This window comes from Dermacentor albipictus, chromosome 6, assembly GCF_038994185.2.
Source record: "Dermacentor albipictus isolate Rhodes 1998 colony chromosome 6, USDA_Dalb.pri_finalv2, whole genome shotgun sequence".
Taxonomy (NCBI): Eukaryota; Metazoa; Arthropoda; class Arachnida; order Ixodida; family Ixodidae; genus Dermacentor; species Dermacentor albipictus.
The window spans coordinates 47,345,373-47,367,118 of record NC_091826.1 but is presented as its reverse complement, the minus strand read 5'-3'; the positions used below and the strand labels follow the sequence as shown (position 1 = coordinate 47,367,118).

Here is a 21,746-nt window from a genome sequence, read left to right as displayed (position 1 = left end):
CTCGATAATCGTTCGTACTGTGCAATGTCGTGCGCCTCGATTAACTTGTTAAGGGAGTTGTGAACTCCGAGCTCTAGAAACTTGTCGGTGCTCGCGTTGAGTGGAACGCCGACCGCCCTCTTGAAAGCCTTTCGGATCATGCATTCGAGTTTGTTTTTTTCGGACCCGATCCACCTCAGGTAGGGGGCAACATACGTTATGCGGCTTATCGCGTACGCCTGCACGAGACGGATCGCGCACTCTTCACGCATACCATTGCGTCTATTCGTGATGCGATGCAAGAGTCGGATCGTGTCATCTACCGAACGACGAAGTATTCGCACCGTCTCTCCGTTATGGCCGTTTGCCTGCAGGTGTAACCCTAGGATTCTAATTTTCTCTACGTGCGGTACGGGAGTACCATCTGCCAATGTGATGCGTATTTTGGAATAATCCCGTTCCTCTTCGAGCAAGGTTTTACGACCTCTCCTTGTGGGTTTGTAGAGTAAGAGTTCGGACTTGGTAGCCGAGCACTTGAGGCCCGTTCCACGCAAGTAATTCTGAACCGCATCTACTCCTGCCTGTAGCGTTCGCTCGACGTGACCGTCACATCCTCCCCCAGGAACCCAGAGGGTGATGTCATCCGCGTAGAGACTCTGATATAATCCTTCTATTTCTGTTAATTTCTCGGGTAGACCAAGTAGAACTAAATTAAAGAGCAATGGTGATATGACGGATCCTTGCGGCGTGCCGCACGGACCCGTCTATTGAAAAAAAAAAAAGAGAACTAGAGGCAGGAAAGCGCCTCGAAAGGTCAATGTAACTGTTGTGTCCAGCTCGGGCGAGCCGACTGATAGGAGCCGCTGCCAAACTTCTTTGTCAAGTAGCGCGCCAGTTTGACAGAGGGAGAGGGAAATGCGGATATTTGTGGGTGTACCGCCTTATTTAGGCAACAGGGAAAGATTGACGTACGAACTATTTGCAGCCTCGCGGAGGAACAGTGACTGGCTGTTACGAGGGTGTGGGCGGGGCTTCACTGCAGACTTGAGTTGTATCCGACTATGGTATAGAGCTTGCACGCATGAAAAAAAAAGAAAGTGGGGGGGGGGGGCAAGCTTAGAAACGGCTAAAACAGAAAGAAAATGAACCGCGACAGCTGCTGCCGAGGGTTGGCACGAGAGTCGCGCGAGCACGCAGTAGCGTTCTGGCTGAGCGGCTGTGTGCATGCACACCCTCGTCAGAAAGAAAAAGTCAGCACGAGGTCGCGGGATCGAATCCCGGCCACGACGGCCGCATTTCGATGGGGGCGAAATGCGAAAACACCCGGGTACTTAGATTTAGGTGCACGGTAAAGAACCACAGGTGGTCAAAATTTCCGGAGTCCTCCACTACAACGTGCCTGATAATCGGAAAGTGGTTTTGGCACGCAAAACCCCATAATCTAAAGTAAAGGAGAGTAAACGCCAGGCTAAAATTACTCTAATCTTTTCACTCGACACTGACAAACGTCGATTTATTTTGCCGTCCGTCTCATTTTCATGCGCCATTCACGTGCGATGCTCTGCGACGCCGCAGGCGACGTTTCTCATCTCGCCAGCCGTTGTGAGACGCCTGCTAGCTGTCGGGGTGCTGTTCCTGCTGTCCAGTAGAAGGTGATTTCCGTGCTGCGTCGCGACGTGTGGCACCCGCGCGTTGTTGCATGCAGGTCACACGGGGCCCGCTTTTCAGTTGCGATCCATAGACGTTTCGGGATCGAAAAATTCTGGAATGCGGCGGGCTGCCTTCAGAAGCTTGCGCAATAAAAAAAAAATGAAAAAAGAAGCAAACGCGATTGAGAATTTCTATCTCAATATGGGTCGATGGCAACTGAAGATGCCCTTTTGACACTGGCGTATTACAATGATATGCAAGAAGTTCGAGCGTAGCGCTTAACGTTCCTATCGCTTTCAGTACCTAGCGTTTCGGATAAAAGTGTAGCAATTTTCAAAGCGCTAAAATTTATTTGTAGCTTGAGCATATACAATGAGTCATGAAACACTTTTCTCACTAATCATAGAATCACATCACTGTTTGGTTTCGTCGCCTCACTTACCTCCAGCTGCAAAAAAAAGAAAAAAATCGAATCGTTCAAGCAGAAGCGATGTGAGAAATAGCTACCTGACCAATGAGCGGCTTTCCTTCTTTCATTTCCGCCCGCTGGAAGCTACAAAGGGGAGACCAAAAGGGGGTGCACGGAGGTAATGCCCTTTAGTGTTCCTGTATGCGTTAGGGATTGTAAATCAAATAATTGGTATATCCGTTCCATAGCTAACCTTAAACAGAACATGCGCCATTATCAAACACGATCTCCATAATACTGGTACGTAATGCACCGGCGCACTAACTGCGGAAAGCAAATGATTGCTTATACGCTGCCTGTCTTGCTCAACACGCTGGTCGCAGATGATGTCGATCTTTTACAGTCTGCGTTAACTAGTCTGTATAATTATTATTGCTGCTAGCGCTGGTTTTATGCTTAATACTTTGTACTTGCAGATCACAATATTACTTTTGCTACATCATCTGTTATTAGTACGCGCGACTGATATGTGCGTCGTTTATTTTTCAGTCCATACTGCTGATTTCTTAATATGTAAGCTAAGTAACTTGCTTTAGTTTATCAATTTTTGTTTGTTTCTGTTGCGTTATTTTATTCGTCTTATTCTGCTTTATTGATATCATTCCCTCACGCACTGTTGCTCCCCCTGCTGCTGCCATAAAATGGGTTTTAGGACTTAGTCAAGCTGCTGACGCAGCCTTTTTCCTGAAGACCTGTCCATATGCAAATGTATGTTGTTTTGGGGAAATAAAAGCACGTACTTACTTACTTACTTACTTACTTACTTACTTACTTACTTACTTACTTACTTACTTATTTATTTACTTACTTGCTTGCTTGCTTACTCATTCACGTACGATATGCCCCTGCAGGGAGCAGTGTTGCGCATAACTTTTCCGGCGCTGCTCGCACCGCTATTCGCCGAACGCTACCACGTGGCGCAATATGACGTCAAATGTTCAACTGCGCCGCTGCGAAGCCAACTTTACGCGCGCGACGCCGACTCGTCGTCGTTTCTGTCAGTGTCGTCGACATTGCAATCAGCAGACCGCCGAGCACGCGTCGCATTTCATCGGCTGCGGGTCCCAGGTACGGTATTCGACGAGATAAGGTCAAGGACCTTGGTTAAGTGGTACGAAACACGTCACAGTGACGCATTTATTCCAGTACGACGGGGTCTAAAGAATACATTGTTGCGCCAAAAAAGGAAAATAAAGACTTGGGAAGGAAGAGCACGAAACGACAGATTGGGGTGCAGCGACCCAAACTGCACAAACAGCACGGAAGGTGGCAACGTTGTTGTTTTTTTCTTTTCTTTTTTTTTCGCGGTGCCGGGCGAACTGACAGACGTGCGCCGGCAACTGGTATGGCTACTGCGCATGCGCCGAGACCAACCGGCTCCGAAAGGGACCAGGGGCGCTATTCTCGACATTCCGCCATTTTCTTCGGTGCGTGACGTAGGCGCGACGCAAACAAAATGGCGCCGGTGGCCCAGTTTTGCTTACGTAACGTGACGCCAACTTGACGTTTCGCCTAAGAAACTGAAATGAAGGCACTGAATGTAGCGTTATCGGTAAAGCAAAACAGTTTTCCTCCGCAGTAAAAATAAAGCAGCTATCTCAAAGCGTATGATTGTTCCGTCGAAAACGCTTCGCGCTTCCGTCGTCTGCTGCGTACAAGCCGTCGTCTGCTTCAATAGCTAGGATGCGTGTCCCCGGAAAATGCAATGAGTCATCGCATGTTGGCGCCAATGCCCTTGTTTTCTTGCTTGAGACAACATACGCGACCTACCAGTGGTGATGCGCGCACGTTCTAGGCCAGGTTATCGCTATTTCGTGAAACGCAAGTGACTCAGCCCGACTCGGCTGGCTCAGAAACGGCCGAATATCACCGATAGCGTTGCGCGCGCCAGAGATATCCACTAGAGCGACGCAAGCGCCAGCGCTGCCATCTCTTGTTCATTTCGCTGGTTACTCGCACCGCAGGAGGAAACTTCAAGGCGCCGCCTTGCGTACATTTCTTTTTATAAATTAGAAAGAGGCCGTTGTCATAACTTTTGATTGTGCGAAAAGGCATTAATCTCGATTACAATACAAATGCAGCAGTGAAAAGTGGACAACATTGCTGAAAGTTTGCTATGTTCAACCAATATTATTTTGTATAAACGCGTTCTTTAAAAAGAATGATGGCCCCAAACACAAATGCCAACACCACCCGAGAGCGATGCAAATACTATGAGCACACGTTATGAACAAAAGATTTTCGTGGCGCCAAACGATGGGGAAAATGTGGCGATACGCATTCCTCTCGGCTGCCATTGCATATGGCTGCTCATTAGCATAATTCGCGCGGCTCGTCGCAGCAAAAATTATGGCGGAAAATCTCAGCAATGGCGGCCCAGTGCAACGTCACGCATCGTCAAAATGACGATTACGAAACAGCCCTTCCTGTGACGCTCCTCATGAGATATTCCTTCAGCCAATCAGCAAGCTGGCATGGCGCATATCTTGAATCGCCACCACATATTCGCGCAATTGCAGATGCATTGCACTGGCTTCTGCACGCTACCGCTCACATTCTTTTTGAAGCGCTAACATCACAATATATCTGCCAAGGACCACAAAAATGTATTAGTCCATAAAATTTGCAGCTCCACGTCACGTTTCGTCATCTTGATGAAAACGCAAAATTGCATTTTGTAATACTTCCGCTTCCCAGCACAAATTTCAAAACACGTGACCTTTCGACAGCCAATCAGAGAGTAAACATGGCGGCTAATGGCGGCCGTGCAGCCGCCATGCGTGTCCAGAATAGAGCCCCAGGGCATGCGAGGCGCGCTCACCTTGTTTACACTAAAGCAGCATTCATACAGAGTAACACCACTTTGAATGCCGAGATGCGTGCGTCGGGCATGAGAGGTCGCTCCCTTTTTCGAACGATTTTTGGCGTGCGTGTGCAGCGCGACAGAGATGCGGGACAAAGAATGAGCGATACGTCCGTGCCGCGCTCCACATATAGGCCAAGAATGTCAACTTGCCAAATCGCCCAACTCGCTGCGTTGCTTGCACGATTGTTCTGACTACGCGGGTATTGAACAGTGTGTTCAAAACGGAGTAAATACTAGCCGGTACAATTTGCCCGCTGCACCCTGGTTTTTCTCTTTTCTGCTTTCTTATATTTTTTTTTGTACGCGTTGTAATTGTTATGTAATGTTCATCGATGTGGTAGTGTTCATTTTTGAGTAGTCAGCGAAAACCTCGCACGTTCAAGCTTATTAGACAGCTGTGATAGCTTCGGCACTTACCGCCCGCAATATTTTGCTTGTTAGATCGGCCTTACTCGACATGAGAAATGAAAAATTGTGCCTGTATTCTTAATAAGCTATGTGTTACAGCAAATTCACCTGAGTAATATGAAGAAATAAAACAAAATGTGTTCTCATATTGCCGTCTGCAATGTGTGAATACTTTGTATGTATGCCATCTTGGTGTGATTAGTGCAATAAAAATAAGCTGTTGTTACTCTCAGTTGCTTGTTGCCTTTCCAGTTGCTTTGAATTCTGCCTCCCAAGGCTCCAAGAACGAGCACTCTTGCCCTGCTGCCAGCAGCCATAGGTAATCCAGTCCATTGTACGAAACAAATTTGATCTAGAAACTTCTGCAATTTGAATTTTTTTCCACTTGCACATTGGCTGCTACGAAGCAGCTGTTTAGCCTGCGGTGTGAATGAATCGTATAAATTGACTATGCATGAAATGTGCGCATATGAACATTTGAAATACGTTTAAGTCTACGTGTCTGCACCGCATATGTTGAAAAGGCGAAGCTGCTGTGAACGACGGATAGGGTCATTAGTGATAAATGACGGTCTGTTAACGGTCACTGACATAACTACAGTAACGATAGTTCACTTAGCGACGACGATTATTCGGCTGGTTCCGGCAGCCAAAGTGGGCTCACATAATTCTCCACCTTAAGTATGCGAAGTTTTCCTTAAACATCACGTAAAACATTTCTTGCCTTCCCGCCTCAGCGAGAAAACTTCATGTGCATGCTGAAAAACATTGCATTGTTTTTTGTTCCAAGGTACTTCGGGTTTGCACGCGAACTTTTGGGCTGTTCGAGCCACGGGCGCAGTCTGGATTTTATTTAGGCGGATCGAGGGGGGTCCTTCCCCCTATGTGCACGTTCGTGCGTGTGTTTATATACGTGCGTGTACATATGTACATACAAACTAAAAATTTCGGGGGGTTGGAACACAACTGCCCTCCGGCTACGCCAATGGTTGGAGCGTAGCTTGTATTAAACAGTCTCATCTTGCTCAGCACTTGCGAACAATGCCGCATGTAGCTCGCAACCAGCAGACAAGAAAGCAAATGGAACAGCACGCGACATTTGCCTCCTGCGCGCGCGAAGAGTGGCTTCACTGCGCAGTTAGAACATAATGCCGGACCTACGCGCAACTCTGCTCCCTGCGGGAGCATATACAGGAACACTAATTCCTAAAGCCACTTAAACTTCGTAAAGTAGCGCCACGCTTTGAAGAATGCCTCCTCGTCCTCGCGCGCTCTGGCCGAGGCCGACGCCGCGTCGCTATTGGCCTAATAGCATCACGTGGGCCCTCGCGCCGTGCATCAGCGCCATTTTTGCTCGAGAAGCGTCTACGGAGTGGCGAGGAGCTCATGTTGGTGCCGTTGCTACGCTCGAGCAGTGTAGGCGGCGCCCCGGTCGAGGAGGGAGCGTGAAAGAGAGGAGAAACGAGGAGGAGTGAAGGCGGAGGAGAAGAGTGCCGCTACTTTACGAAGTTTTAAGAGGTTTTACTAATGCCCTCCTGGCCCCGCCCACCAGTTGAACGTCTCGGCGGCGAGAGCGCTCGTGGCGGCACCCCGTGGTGGCCGCGGTACCTGCACTACGCCTTTCATCTCGGAGGCCACGCTCATGCAGTATACGCCGCAATGCGCAACTGTCGCGTGTAGACAGGCAGTGCAAAAAAAAAAAAGAATAGTTTTCTTGTCGTTTTGAGAACGGAGGCATGTACGTGTTTCTTTTTCTTCACCTATATAACTCGGACGTGCAGCAATTGCATTACTGAGAATGTTCTCGCGATCAGGAAGTCGTCCAATAGATAGATGTTGGTGGGTCCAGGTACTTCAGTCAGGTCATGCAGATGACTCTGCATGACCACATTGCGTAGGAGAGAGCAAGCAATCTTTCACTCCATTTTTTTTTTGACAGGAGATTGTAAATTTCCTGCTCCGCGCAGTGCAACATTGTCTCACGCGTTCCCAGGCGCCTCACTGACAGATCATCAGAGTTTTTCTATACTATGTTTGAAAAGTGTTTCAGGGCCCCCTTAAGTCTTATTAGCTGTGACTAAGGTACGTGCGCTAGAAACGAAGTCACTTATCGTCAGTATTTCATTATCCGGCCAGTTCCCAAATATTTCGTGAAATTTACTTTAGACATTCTGTCTAAATTATGTCCATGACAAAAAAAAAATCAAATGTTACATTCCGTGAAATGTTACATGACATTTCGTGTAGCAATCAAGAAATAATCTCTGGAAGTTATGCAGTAACGTTCCAATATCCGTTATTACAAATATCAAATATATATGGTGTCATTTCCGAATAATTTCATTAACCTGGGAATGACACATAAAAACATTCTTAGCAAATATATTCAAATTTCCAGAGTGACATACAAATGACTGGCAAACTGCTAAAATGTTCCGCACAATAGACACAAACACAGTGAACAGAACTAAGCACCACGTGATGCTTAAGAGCGTCGACTGCCTACTGATGTGGTTCATCGTGGACGTCATATTACAGGTTTGCATGTTTTATTCTTGTGTTGTTCTTCATTCCCTTCCTCCACAATTCCTTTTTAGTTCCTCTCCCTTTTAGTGTATCTCCTAATTTCAATTCACTTCTTTTTTTTTTGGCTATGTGCCTTTCCTCTTCTGAAGCAGGGAGGCGCAGTGCCCCTCCCAGTAGCAGTTGTCATCAACTCTCTCCCTCTTCGGTGTGATTGTTGAAAAAAATTAAATTAGGAGGTTTGGCGTGCCAAAACCACTTTCTGATTATGAGGCACGCCGTAGTGGGGGGCTCTGGAAATTTAGACCACCTGGGGTTCTTTAACGTGCCCCTAAATCTAAGTACACGGTTGTTTTCGCATTTCGCCTCCATCGAAATGCTTCCGCCGTGGCCGGGATTCGATCCCGCGATCTCGTGGTTGTTTTGAATGTGTGCAAACCAAATGAACTAAGTAAACACACCCACAAGAAAAAAAAAAACATGCCATGCGGGAAGTAAGAAAATAATTGCGACTGTCATCTTCCTTCCACAGCTAGTGAGCCCTCTTCCGTTACCGCCACAGATGGAAAGGGCCATGGGGAAAAGAAGATTCGCTGAGAATTCGAGTCGTAAAGTTTGACAAGCGCTATTGATTTTTTTCTTCGAACGTGTAGTAATTCAGCGATCAAGCTTCGAAATCTTCCCATTCCTCACCTGTATTGAAAAAACATTAAGGCTCCACTACTCTTTCTCCGTTTCTGAAATTTTCACTCAGTGATGTCCATCAATTATAGATTCCCGAGCGCACACTTAAAAGCCGATCACGCGCATACACAGTGGCCTGTGGTCAGATGATGCAAATTCTGACCAGTGTACTACGTGAAATGGACGCAGTGCTTGGTCCGCCTTCGTCGACTTTAATGTGGACAGTCCATGGCTTCGAAGAAGGGGCGCTGGCGTTGAGGTTGCAGTTGATGAGTAAATCCAAGAGGAGCATGGCGTTATGCCCAATAAGCTTTTCGATGGTATGCTTCCACAGACAGCGGGATATGGAAACGTCCAGTTATCGTTACACCTAACGTTGAAAATTACAGAAAAAGAAAGGAAAGTTGCTTATTAAACACATAGAGAGCGTATCTTCTCGTAGTAAAATATACTTGTGCTTAATGAACAGCCAAATTTTAGAACTCAGAACGCACCTCTGTCTCTCAGATCGCATCGTTCGACATGCCAAGCACTGTAAAAAAATTTACACCCTTAAATGTAAAGAAGGTGTAAATGTGTCTTTAACTCCCACCCATAGGGTGTCACTTATATAAATAACACCCTAATGGTGCGATGTATAGACACATTTACACCCTTTCTCGCTTTAAGGGGTGTAAAATATTTTAGTGTGCCTTGGGTAAAACGCTCTATTTATTACTTTGAGGAACATTGCTATAAAAATGTGCTAATCCACCGTGGGGGCACTCTACAACCCAATCAGCTGATGTGACATGTGTTCGAACCAATGTTCATGTTCTTGTGAAGCATCTCAGTGAACACGCCGCTACATGAATTGTTACCAGCACGCAAGGGGTAACAGTGAAAGAACATACGAATAACACTCCCTTTCCTCATCTCAGCCAAGATCAAAACGTGAATTTCATAATGCCGACTTGTCAACGGTTGACGGCTTCTTAAATATCGAAGCGTATGAGGGTTCGATACTTCGTAAGAGGCTTCGATACAGGTACTAGGAAACAACGTCACGTCACGCCGGCGGTACTTGCATGCAGAGAAATTTCGTAATTACAATACGCCTATTTGTGCATAAATCTCAAAACCTCTGAGGTGCTTGCAACACGATACGTGCTGGAATGTTCTGAACGATAAGAAATTCTGATTTAAATGAAATGAGGGCACATAACTAGGCATACACTACGTCGGTACGTGCTTGCCCTAGGTGACATTTCCTTTGAACGTAACGTAACGTTGTTCGCAGAACTAAGGCGTCTGACTAGCGATTCTAGCAGCTCGTGCAACTCTGTCAATTTCATTTGTGGGAACAAATAATTAATAGAATTCATTAAGGGAAAACACCACGAGCGAAAATTACTTTATCAGCTCTAGTACGCGGCAGTCACTCTAAGATGCGTGATACAACAAAATAAATGCATCTGCTGGATTATGCTATTTGTCTTCTCTTCGGACGATACCTTCTATAATATTTTCGGTGGTTGTGGCGACATTGCCGCCAAAGCTAGTAAACGTCCAGACGGGCCATGAGCTTTCGCCCGACATCACGTGGTTAATTGTCAAAGAACCGCGAAGCTCAAACACGGCGTGTGGCTGGTACGAGCCTCTCAACGGGCGTTCGGGCGACCTGATCACTCGTTGTACTCGCTCTGGAAAAATTAGTTGTTGGGCTGGCTGGTGTTGCATGGCTGGCGAGAAAATTAGCTCAAAACAAAAGACACACCTCACACGGGGGAAAGAAACGACAAGGACAAGCGCTGCAACTCGTCGTTCTTTGTTGTGTTAAGTCAATAAAGAACCCGCCGCTTGTCGCGCCGAAGTACTTCGAGCGGCTATAGCCACCGGGAGCGAAAGTAAACTATTGGAGCGGGCATCACGTCATGCAGCCACCGTTGGCGAGCGAATTCTCCCTGAAGCGATTTCCTTCGCTTTTTCCCCTCGCAGGGACAGCTCAACACGTGACCTGTGAGACCTGTGTCGTAGTATTGTACTACACGCTGTAACATTACACTGTGTTGTAGACATGTGGCCCATACATAGTCTTGGCCTGGAGATCTTCTTTGTCGCATTTGCCGGCGAGTTTACGTGCGTGCATGCGTGAGTAATATGGGAGACATTTGGGGACTTTTGCCTCTCGGAATCTGCCTTTCCCTAGGTACTACAGTGCCACCGAAAAGGAAGCGCTTTGCTCCGTTTGTCTCTAGCCGAGCTGCAGTAGGTGACAACGGATAAATTCTCCGGAATAAACTCGTCTATCCCTTTGGCTTTCGTGGCGCCGCGGGAGAGCGTTAAAGCTGATGAGTTAGAGGTTCATGGTTTAAATCACATATGACAATTTTTTTTATTCTGCGTTATTATACAATTGCAGCTTTTGACTTTTGCTTTGCACTAATTATTTTCCAATTCTTCACCACCAGCCTAACATGGAGTGTTCCAGCCAAGGGGAGAGATGTGATCCGGCACGAAGCGCTTGAGAGGGGGACGGGGGGAAGGGCTTGGGTACAAATAGCGCATTAGCGGCCGCAGATTTCTGAATAATGACTTCGTCTTACTGCGAATTCCTTTTATTGTGAGATGTTAATTTGCACGTTATATATATATTTTTTTTCATAGCTGGGCGGTGCATGAGGAGCGCGCACGTGTGACACGCATATTCCTCCCGCTGCCGACGACCGTGGCACTGGCAGAACGCCGAAGACGCACTGCGAATCGACAAACCTTATGACACGTGCGCCGCAGTGACACCGACCAACCGCTGACGACAAACAGCTGCCGCTTAGCCATTAAAGACTGTATGCGCACCACGGAGGTGCGATGCCATGCACCGCCGCTGAGTGGCACTCATCATACCTGCGTTATGAGACGGCCGGCAGCTGCCACGGCGCTGTTCCTTCTCCAGAGTCGGCGTTGCTGCTTTGTTACAGCGAAACTGTTTATGGCTAGGTTCTGGTGGATCTGGTCCCCGTGGACATAGACAAACTATTTTTCATACTTGGGCCAATCCCGAAAATTGTGCAATGCCGGGCCGATCCGCCGTGGAGGTGAAGCAGGCGTTAAGCACTAACCATATACGCTGGCCGATCGCGAAGATTGTGAAATACCGGGCCGACCCTCGGCGCAGGTGCAATTCGCCAGCAAGCTTGGGTCCCCATTCACAGCTTCACTGGTCATCCTTCTTCACAGAGTGGAAGGGCATTAAATTTTTTGAGCCCATTTCTCCGTGCGCTTGCGATTGAGTCCTCAGGTTCGTAATTTAACGCGATAACGACGACTCACGGAAACGTGGTAACACACAGGTCGTTGGGTGCTGCTCCCAACTGTGGTTTTCTCGAAAGAGCAACTGCGGCTTAGCAAGTGAGCACGTGGTCACCATTTCTTTCCACCCTTATAGCTAATCATTACCTCGCCGACGACTAGTCATTTTGACAGGAGGAAACGCGTATAAGCACGTCCCCAGCCTGATTACTGAAGTAAGATTCTAGTTTTACCTTCTTCAGTTTATCGTAGTATCATCATTGTGGTCATCATCAGCAGCATTTTATTACACTGCAAGACACAGGTCTCTCCTTGCGACCGCCCATTACCTCTGTCTTGCAGTAGCTGATTCCAACTTGCACTTACGAAATCCCTAATTTCATCACGTACTACCTTGCTTTCTGTCGTTCATGACTGTGCTCGCCCTTCCTTGGCCCCCAGTCTGTAACTTTAGTGGTCTGCAGGTTATGTGAGCTACGCATTACATTGCCTGCGCATCTGCATCTCTTTTCTGGTAATGTCAACTAGAATACCGGCTATTTCCGTTTGCTTTCTGATCCACACCGTTCTCCGGCTGTGTCTTTATCGTTACGCCTAACAGTCTTCGTTTCATCGCTCTTTGTGCAGTCCTTAACGTGTTATCGAGGTTCTTTTTTACACTCTAAGTTTCTGTCACCTATGTTCACGAGTAGAATGCAACGATTGTACGCTTTTCTTTTCAATAGCAGTGGTAAGCTCCCACTCAGGCTTTAGTATCATTGGATATTTATGCTAAAATCAATGAAATTCGGGTGGTTTACGTGTCAAAGTCACGTTCTGATTATGGGGCACACCGTAGTAAGGGGCTCCGAAATAATTTTCGCCTTCGGGGGTTCTTCAACGGGCACCAAATGCACGGCATACGGGCATTTTCGCCCGTAAACGCGCTCGAAGGTTCTTTGTTTCGTTCTGGCCGGCCATCGACGACGCCGTGGCACCTAAAACATGCCCTTTCGGTGACCTTCTGCAATTTTTTTCGCAACTTTATACGCGTGACGGCCAACGCGGCGTAGAGAAGCAGCCTTAGTTAGACCAGCTGTTATGGAGTGATCTATTCCGCCGTTTCCCGGGAGGCCAACTTGGAACGCTACGACATTGGTAACAGAGTCATACGACATTTTCTGTTCGATTATAATGTTTCCATGACTCATTATGTTGACCTTCTGAGTGGCTGTTTTCCGCTCTTACGGCAGGACATTATCACCAAGCTGTCGGTGAAACGAAGTTCAGCAGCTGTGACTTTCGTTTGCGCTTTCAGTTGACGTTTTTTTTGTTTAATTTAATGTTCACGCTTTCAAGTATAAGCCTGAGTCGGGCTACTGTATATGGCTGTAAGGCAACTTCACCGTTTCGTGACCATCGCACAAAGTTTGAGTGGGCAATTTTATCTTTCTACGGGAGCCATCAGGCCATGTTGAGCCACGTCGGTCAACGCAGGCAAGAGAGCTGGAGTGCTAGCAAGCTTCGCCGCAAACGCTTTAGGCGTTGTCTTATTGCGAGATTCTGTTCTCGCGGAATTCTTTGTACAGGTCTAAAAGTGAAAGAGTAACAAGGCAAACGTAGGTGCAGAAAACAAAAAAGCTCCCTCTCACAGCAAAAGCAGGTCTAGGCCCGTATTCACGAAAAAAGCTATTGCACTAGAATTGTTCGTAAGAATAACACCAGGCAAATCTCGATACCTGACGTATCATAAGCGAAGGTGCCCCAGTACCTCGCAAAAGACACTTAAGAATGAGATCCAAAACAAGAAAGGGGCTGACGGATGGAATAGCACACTGTGGTATAAAGTTTGTAAACAGGGATAAGATGCCTCAGAAACGCTGGTCAACGTTTCAATAGGAGGACTTATCTTCGCCTTTGACGAAGATAGGTTCTCCTATCGAAACGTTGGCCAGCGTTTCTGAGGCATCTTATCCCTGTTTACAAACTTTATACCACACTTAAGAATGAGAGAATTTGTGAATTCGGCTTCTGTTTACCACTTTGCAAAGCGCAGGAGCAGCCAGCTTCCCTATAGCCGGTGATGTCTGTCGGTGGTTTCCGGTCTATACAATGCCCCAAGCTGCGTGCCCCGGGGCAAAACGGACGTGTAATGCTGCGCACGTTGATGTTCACGAGCGGTGATGTTTTAAGCGCATGTTCCCTAGCACCGCAAACTTAAGACATAGGTGAAAAACGTAAATGACAGAAGCTGGTAACTCGCGTCTAAACTTGTTGAGCTAGGAGACCACTCATTTCAACGAAAACCAACTGGCCCAGCTCATTATGTATGCGCCTACTTCGGTGATGCCTGATCAGCGCCTCCCATTTTGCGAAGCGGGCCGCTCGGGCATTGTACACAAGAGTGAATCGGTTTCTGCTGGCCACAACCTCATTTATGCGACCTCTTATCGCGCTATTTTAAATTTATTTTGGCTGACATCGTGTCGCGTGACTGAGGTTGACTCCGCAATGTGCATTTCGGGGGTTTCTTGGGCACGACATCAGCAGCACAACTTGTGTTTCTGGCACTTTGAGTAACCGGCTCATAGGCACAATATTTAGTTTGTTCTTCGGTTTACCGTCTGGGTCAATCATATGTAGACGTCTGTGAATGTTGTCATGGTGGGCTCTGTAAGCCATTGTAAGGTCCTGCATGAGTGTTTTGATCATGGAGTTGGTGTCAGGTCGCGAGTAGGCAATCCGTACTTCATCAGAGGAAGAGGAGGCCGATCTTGCCTCACTGTCAGCGAGTTCATTGCCAAAAAGTTCATTGCCCCCGAAGCTTACACGGGGCAAAACATCATTGCTACACAGGATTCGGCTCGGCGTTGCTTTCACCCGTCGCTACGCACACCTCATCGGCCAATCGAACAGCCCTGATTGTGAAAACTGCCAGATGCCCGAAACACTGCAACACGTACTGTGCGACTGCCCAGCATATATTCTGGAGCGAAGGACGTTAGACAGTTTCCTAGCCAGCGTTGGCAGACAACTACTGTCGGAGGAAGCTATCCTCGGCCCATGGCCTGACACTGCAATTTCAATGCGTGCAACAAAAGTATTGTTGAAGTTTCTGCAGGACACCAAGCTCGACGAGCGGCTCTAGCGAGACAACTGTCTCATGTACATAAGCACTCACCACTTCTCTTACCATCATCCATCCCAGTACTTTCACTCCCCTTCCCTCTTCCCCAGCACAGAGTAGCAGACTAGAGCGCACTAGCTCAGGTCGACCTCTCTGTCTTTCCTATCAATAAATTCTATTCATTCATTATTCTTCGGTTCCTAATGGTGTTTCTAACGGTGGATGCAATTTTGATGAGCAAAAGAAAAACTAAGTTCTCAAGACAATATGGAATCAAACTTCCCGAAAGAAAAAAAAAATCTTAGTGGCATTCGTTTAGCGGCACAACGGCACTTTCAGTACGACTGTTATTCACATCACTACAGCTTCTTGGCATAGCAGCATCCCTTTTCTCCTCGCTCCGACGCCCAGAGCGACGCAGCAGCGGCCAGTCATTCTTTTCTGTTCGAACTAACACACACAACCGAACCCCTCACATACGTGTACATGCGGTCTTGACCAGTTGATCAGTGCCGTAATGACTGACCAGCTGGATCAATCCAAACGTTCCCGCTTATGAGTTCTCCTGTGCTCTAAATGCTCCTGCGTTCAGATCGCCATCCGACCTTTCAGGGTACAGGGCCTGAATGCACTAGCGTTCAATGCTCTTCGAGGTACATTTCGACCCCAGCTTCAAGAGCACCGCAAATGGCAAAGCCCTTGAGTGCCGTACTTGACATGTTCGAGTAAGACCACGGCCCCCGTGACCGGATGTGCACGCGTATTTCTAAAATTATTATTACGAGAAATTATTACGCTATTATAATCGTGTATAAGCGCATATTCTAGACTGTGGCAATCTCGGACACACCTTTAGTCAAGGAGGCCGGTCACTTTTGCTAACAATGTGTCGAACATCAGGGATAACTGGCATCAGCTCTGACGAACAGTTTCAGAATAAAGGTTTCCTTTTTGTTAATGCTGGCTCCATTTACTTTATTCATCTTTCTTTTTATCTGACTTTTGTACTCATCGTCGCTTCTCCAGCGAAATGTAGCACACCAAATGCTATGCTGCTTTACCGCTCAAAGTTCATCTTGTGCCAGCTTTTCTCTAGCGGTTGGCTGTGCTCGCTTCCGATGAGTCGGTCTACATTCGGTGCCGAGACCTCGATGTGGTGCCAATACGCGTGAGTTTACAAGAATTGACGAAATGTGTGAATCGCGTTGTAGAAAAAAGTGCTCGTCTCGCTAGTCGGTCCTGAATGAAGTCATCACAGCAGATAGATACAAGGGTAGCACACGAGGCGGCGCTGACTCTGCGGGCTGTCCTGGTTTCAAAGATCAACTGAAAGGTGCACGACCGTCTGGTCACGTGGTCGATGCGGCCGTGACTGTAAAGAACTATAGTTACAAAAACACACAAAATGTCTAAGAGGAACCGGGTCAACACCCGGGCCACGCTTCGGAGTCGAGGCCGGAGTGTTGGCATTTCAAGCGCTTTCTGTCGCCATCCAGGGACGCATATCCTCAGACAAAGGTCAGCAATGGCTGGCTCGATCTTTGCAACGTGTCAGTGATGTGCCGTGTCGTATACTTTTCGTGTTCGCTTAGCTCACTTCTATAACGCTCGTGCGTACAGCGACGAACCCAACTGTTGTTTCCGCAGCAGTCGGAAACTAATCTCTTCGAGGTGCTAATTAGAGAATTCCCGTGGGGCTGAAATCAGTTAACAGCCTAGTAGGGTGTTGTAGACAGCCGGGCAGCTCTGTGGAGTAAGCGCTATTGGTTAACATTACCGCGTAATGGCTGACGCAAGACGTGGTGGCTCTCAACGCATTCCCTAACTTCTAGGGATTATTTCTCCCGAAGGTGCGATGTGCTAAAACTGGCCGGTTTCCATTCTCACGAAAACCTATAATAAACGAATTCGAAACACTGAATCTAACTAGCGCCCGGCATAGGTTTTGCAAATGAAGTTTCTATACGGGCACGTTTAGTCAAAAGTACACTGCGCAAGCTTGCATTTCAAACGCGAACTCTGTCTGCAGCACACCGTATACCAATGCGAGTTCGAAGCGTATGCACAAACTGATGTGTACCCTGTGAACAATCAACGAGAGCGAAAAACAAGTCCACCCTACCGTTAGTTCCGACTACTCAGCACAGATAGTTTCGTGGACATCGTGTCAACAAAGGAATACACGTTGTACTTCGAAATAAGAATGCTACCACTTCGTTCTCGGTCTACCTGTCTTCATTGTGTAACACCACCTTTACTCCAAGCACTTTCAATTCCAACGTAACCGCAACATGCACTTCGTACCTTGACGTTGGTCCTGGGGCACCTTCCCGTAGAATCAGTCGATGCGGCTTCCCGAACCCGATTTCATAATCAGAAAACAAATCCAGAACGCTGGCGTCTCCTTTTCCTTATCGCTCCAGCGGCTAGTTCAGATACTGGTAAATGCCACACATGAGCTCCTCGTAAGCTATGCGGACCTGCGGTGTATCAGCAGAAACACAATCACACGCTCCCGCGCGCACATAGAATGCGGAGTCGTCGTCTTTCTCGCACTAAAAACCCACACGCACAGCACTCTCGCCGCGAACTCCCAACTGGCGAGCTTCGCCGGGGCACACACACAGAGCTCGCGAGAACGAACACTTGAATAATTTCGACGCGGCAATCGGCGCTACTGCGTCGCATGTAGCAAATATCAAAAATTCTTGCCAATAAGGGCAGGAGGCGTCCAAGGAAGCCGACACCTGCTGCCCAGCGGCCTTCAGGGCTACGGGGCCTCGATGTCTTATTGTTCCACAACTCACAGCTGCAGGACACGTGTCATATGCGCGAGCACATTCACGCTGCAGCACTGCGCTCGCCACAAACAGATGCCGCCGCATGGCTGGCGCTGCGCGCGCAGCGGGAATTAAGAAAAAAGAAAGATGGCTTCCGAACGCAAAAGCGCGCGACGAACAAACGGCGGTGAAATCGTTTTCGCAATTTCCTACAAAGTAACTGTGAAACTTCACGCTCGCCGATGGCTTTCTATGCGCTGTTTGCGTGACACCTTAGCCGGGTTTCCCGTGTCCGTAGCGCCCTTCGTGAGTGCCCCGCGAGAACCGGCGAGAGAGCGGGACCAGACGGCGTGACAGCGGCATGGTCGACCCGGGTCGCCAACCAGAGATGCCGCGGGAGAGTGGGGTGTGACGTCAGAGCGCGGGGCGCTGCAGTCGCGACGCGCGACGCTGATTGGTCGGTCGAGAGCAGGAAGCAGAAGGGAGGGAGGTACTTAGCGTGAAAGAGGAGATGCAGCTGTCGTTCCCTTGTTTGAAACTGGAAAGGTGTATCCATTGCCTGCGACACATGTGTGCGCGAGTAAATAGTGTACATACGTCTGTTCAGTGGGGCACGTAGGTACGTGCGTCGAAGACCTGTGGTGGTTGCGCTGGCGTGAGTCAGTGGCAGCAGATAGTTTTGTTCGATATTTCGTTTTTCTTAAACAGGCCGTGCAGCGTCAGGTCGTTCACACAGAAAGTGTGGGTTGTACAAGAATCTTGTTCGCCTTTGATGCAGACAGGCAACGGGCGAAATTAGTACCCGTCGTTCAGCACGCGAGTACAGCCAGATTGCCGCGCGACAGGCCTCTAGAGCCGCTTTGCGGGTTTCTTTCACGCTCGGAAAAAACACTTTTATGTAGCACGTATCCACCAATACTCAACTATATGGGAAGTTGTTCATTCTGCTCCTTATTTTTTTCATTTACACTTTTCATCTAATTGTAATATTTTATTAATTGATTAACTCATTAAGAATAATTACGTAATTACATGGAATACGAATAATAATCTGAGTAGCACCAAGAGGCAAGCAACCTTACCTTCGTTCTGTTCCGGTCCGTTGCATTTGCATGTTTTTGAATCTGTGCACATGATAGTTGCGACACGCTGTTTGTGTCTGTGCGTGTTTGCGTGTGCGTGTGTGTGCACTCGGAGCTGGAGCTGGACTTTCCGCGTATAGTCTTGAGAGTACCAGCGAACCATTCTTCAAAAGTGGGGTCTTCGACGAGGTCGTACCTACGGCTTTTTAGTGTGGACGAGAACATGATTGAAGCTTGATTGATTGCGAGAACATGATTGATCTTTGTATTACCGACAAGAGCGCTGAAACAAATGATAAAAAGAACAAGACGGAACAAAGAAATGTCACATGTCGGCGTTAGCGCACGATCTTTTCTCACATTAGATGTGTGGTAACAAATTGTGCGCCCTCAGAGAGGTACTACAGGAGGAGCCATTGCCGGCTCCAAGTACAAGGCTAAACCTGTCTGCTCCAACATGAGCACAACGGTGCACCATCCCCGTTTCTCAGAGGGGTTTTCTAGAATGTGGGACTTGTCGCTTTTTTCTGACACTTCTTTACAGTGGTATTTTTATAGGCTACTGCCGGGTTTTAGGGCTTAAAAATCGGGGAAAACGTTATGGAAGATAGTCTTCTTGTCTGAGCTTCAGTATTAGAATGTGAAAACAAAGTGTCCTTCCACTCTGTGAAGAAGGATGATCAGCGAAGCTGTGTATCTAGGCCCCTTAATGGCGAACTGCACTTGCGCCGCGGATTGGCCCGCATTACAATATCTTCGGGATCGGCCCACGTATGGGGAGTCTTAAAGGAACACTAAAGGTTAATATTAAGTCCACGTGGACTGTTGAAATACCATTCCAGAAACGTCGAAACGCTTGTTTCATGCGAAGAAGAGAATTACTTTAAGAGAAAATGCGTTCTGAAGCGTCCGCGTACCTCTAGCGCAGTTCAAATCGCCCGCCCACCGATCGAGGAGTGCTGACGTCATGGTCTTATAGTGACGTTGCGCCGTCGGTGAGTAAAACGGTGCCCGCAGACGGCGCTACGGCTTTTCTGCGCAAAACGCACGCGCGACCAAAAACAGAGCAAAGACAGAGCCGACAGCAGCGCGAAAGCGGAACTATGGTGGCTAACGGAAGGGAAAGCACGCGACGATAAGCTGGTTCTTTATCTTATGACGCCAACTTTGACGCTCATTGCAATGGACGACCCTGACAACGACACATTGGCTCGCGATGCTGGGCTCGACTGTCGGAATGTACCGGAATGTCGCTGGGGGGTCTCAAATCGTGTCATGCGTTTACCTCAATTTCTCGGTTACTAAAGCCCTGTTCAGGATTATATTGATACCTTAGACGTTCTCGGACATTGCCTTATCACTTTAACTTGACCTTACAGTAATCTTTAGTGTCTCTTTAACGGCTGCTTCACATCCGCCGCGGGTCGGCCCGGCATTGCACTATATTTGGGATCGGCCCACATATTGGCCCGGCATTGCACTATCTTCGGGATGGGCCCACGAGTGGGAGGTGCTTAACACCTGCTTCACCACCGCCGCGGGTAGGCCCGGCATTGCACTAACTTTAGAATCGGCCCTCGTATGGGGAGCGCTTAACGTCTGTTTCACCTCCACCGCGGGTCGGCCCGGCATTGCACCCTCTTCGGAATCGGCCCACGTGTGGGGAGTGCTTAACACCTGCTTCACCACCGCCGCCGGTAGGGCCGGCATTACAGTATCTCCGGGATCGGCCCACGTATGGGGAGTTTTTTGTTTACCATGCTAACGGAGACACAAAAGTTTCCTTGGAAGGTAGAGGTATACAGCTTGGCTGTAAAACAGTTGCGCCCTTTGGCATGTATATTTCCCACAAAACAATAATCGCCATTCGTCTTGTCCACATTTCCTTCAACGATGCCAGCCCGGTACTTCCAAGTCACGAACGGCATGCGCGTTATCAGCGTGACAGAGCATTCGCGACAAGAAAGTAACGAGTGCAGCGTTTTCAAGAAAGGAAACGCAGGCAAGACAGATGACGATTATTGTTGTGTAGGAAGATACGACCCGAAGGGTCTATCTACATTTGTTTAAGAGTACGAAGAAGCTCGCTATCGTTGACCTCATTAGATATGTAACAGTAGCACGCCTCAAACCACAGACGCCTTTGTTTTTTTCTTTTTTCACGGCGTCATAATATGAACGAACCTGAAAACAGCGAAGCCGGTGACAGAAAATTATTAAAATTTAGATAACACATCCGAAACCCCTGTTTTTATGCTTATTTTACAGTTTCGTATGGAAGATCTGCCCTAACCGAACGCTTAAACCATGTTCTCGTTGCTTTCGCGTCACAGCAGCCAGCACATACGGAGCTCAAAAGCAATAATGCTTCTGCTTGTGTTTTGTGTTCTCCAATGCCAGCACGAAATTTGGAAATCACCGTAAAATAGACAATAGTTTCAACAGCGACTCGATGCATGGGAGAAAGTGTTTGGTTGTGGAATACCCAAACTGAAGTTAATATCATAAAGTAGCACCTTCATCGGCAATGGACAATGCGGAATATCCTTCTCTCCAATTCAAAGATGGCTACACGGCGGTGCCTCATAGTGACATAGTACACGTTCTATTGTTCTTTACAATCGCGATCCATTTCCGTTATCTTTCTTTCTTTAAATAATTTTTAATGCATCCTACGAAAGAACGCACCTGCCCTCCTTAATCACCACACCGGCGATACAGTTGCATATAAGTCGAGGTTCGAGGTCGGTACCAATCTCGAATTTCTTTATTTCTTTATTTATGTATTTGTTTATTTACACATAAAAGGATCCACTCGGAGCTTTGAGTGATGGGGGGAAATAAAACAAAATTTTATGCAGCATAAAGGGGAACACACGTAAAGTTATTAATTACTACTAAAAATTGTATA

General features: G+C 47.6%; 2 protein-coding genes across 3 annotated transcripts in view; one reads left to right on the top strand and one right to left on the bottom strand.

Moving 5' to 3' along the window:
• LOC139061053 (serine/arginine repetitive matrix protein 2-like) overlaps nucleotides 1-17,922 on the bottom strand; it is a 42,193-nt gene extending 24,271 nt beyond the window's left edge. Inside the window, exon 1 of one of the 2 annotated variants that reach the window (XM_070540491.1) lies at nucleotides 17,278-17,922. The gene's annotated coding sequence lies outside the window, so the exon portion shown is untranslated. Of the gene's footprint in view, nucleotides 1-8,588; nucleotides 8,609-17,277 lie in introns of those variants that run through there. The other variant, XM_070540492.1, reaches the window with a different exon arrangement.
• Nucleotides 1-21,746, top strand: part of LOC139061057 (uncharacterized) — a 96,707-nt gene that overhangs the window by 38,640 nt on the left and 36,321 nt on the right. The window lies entirely within an intron of this gene.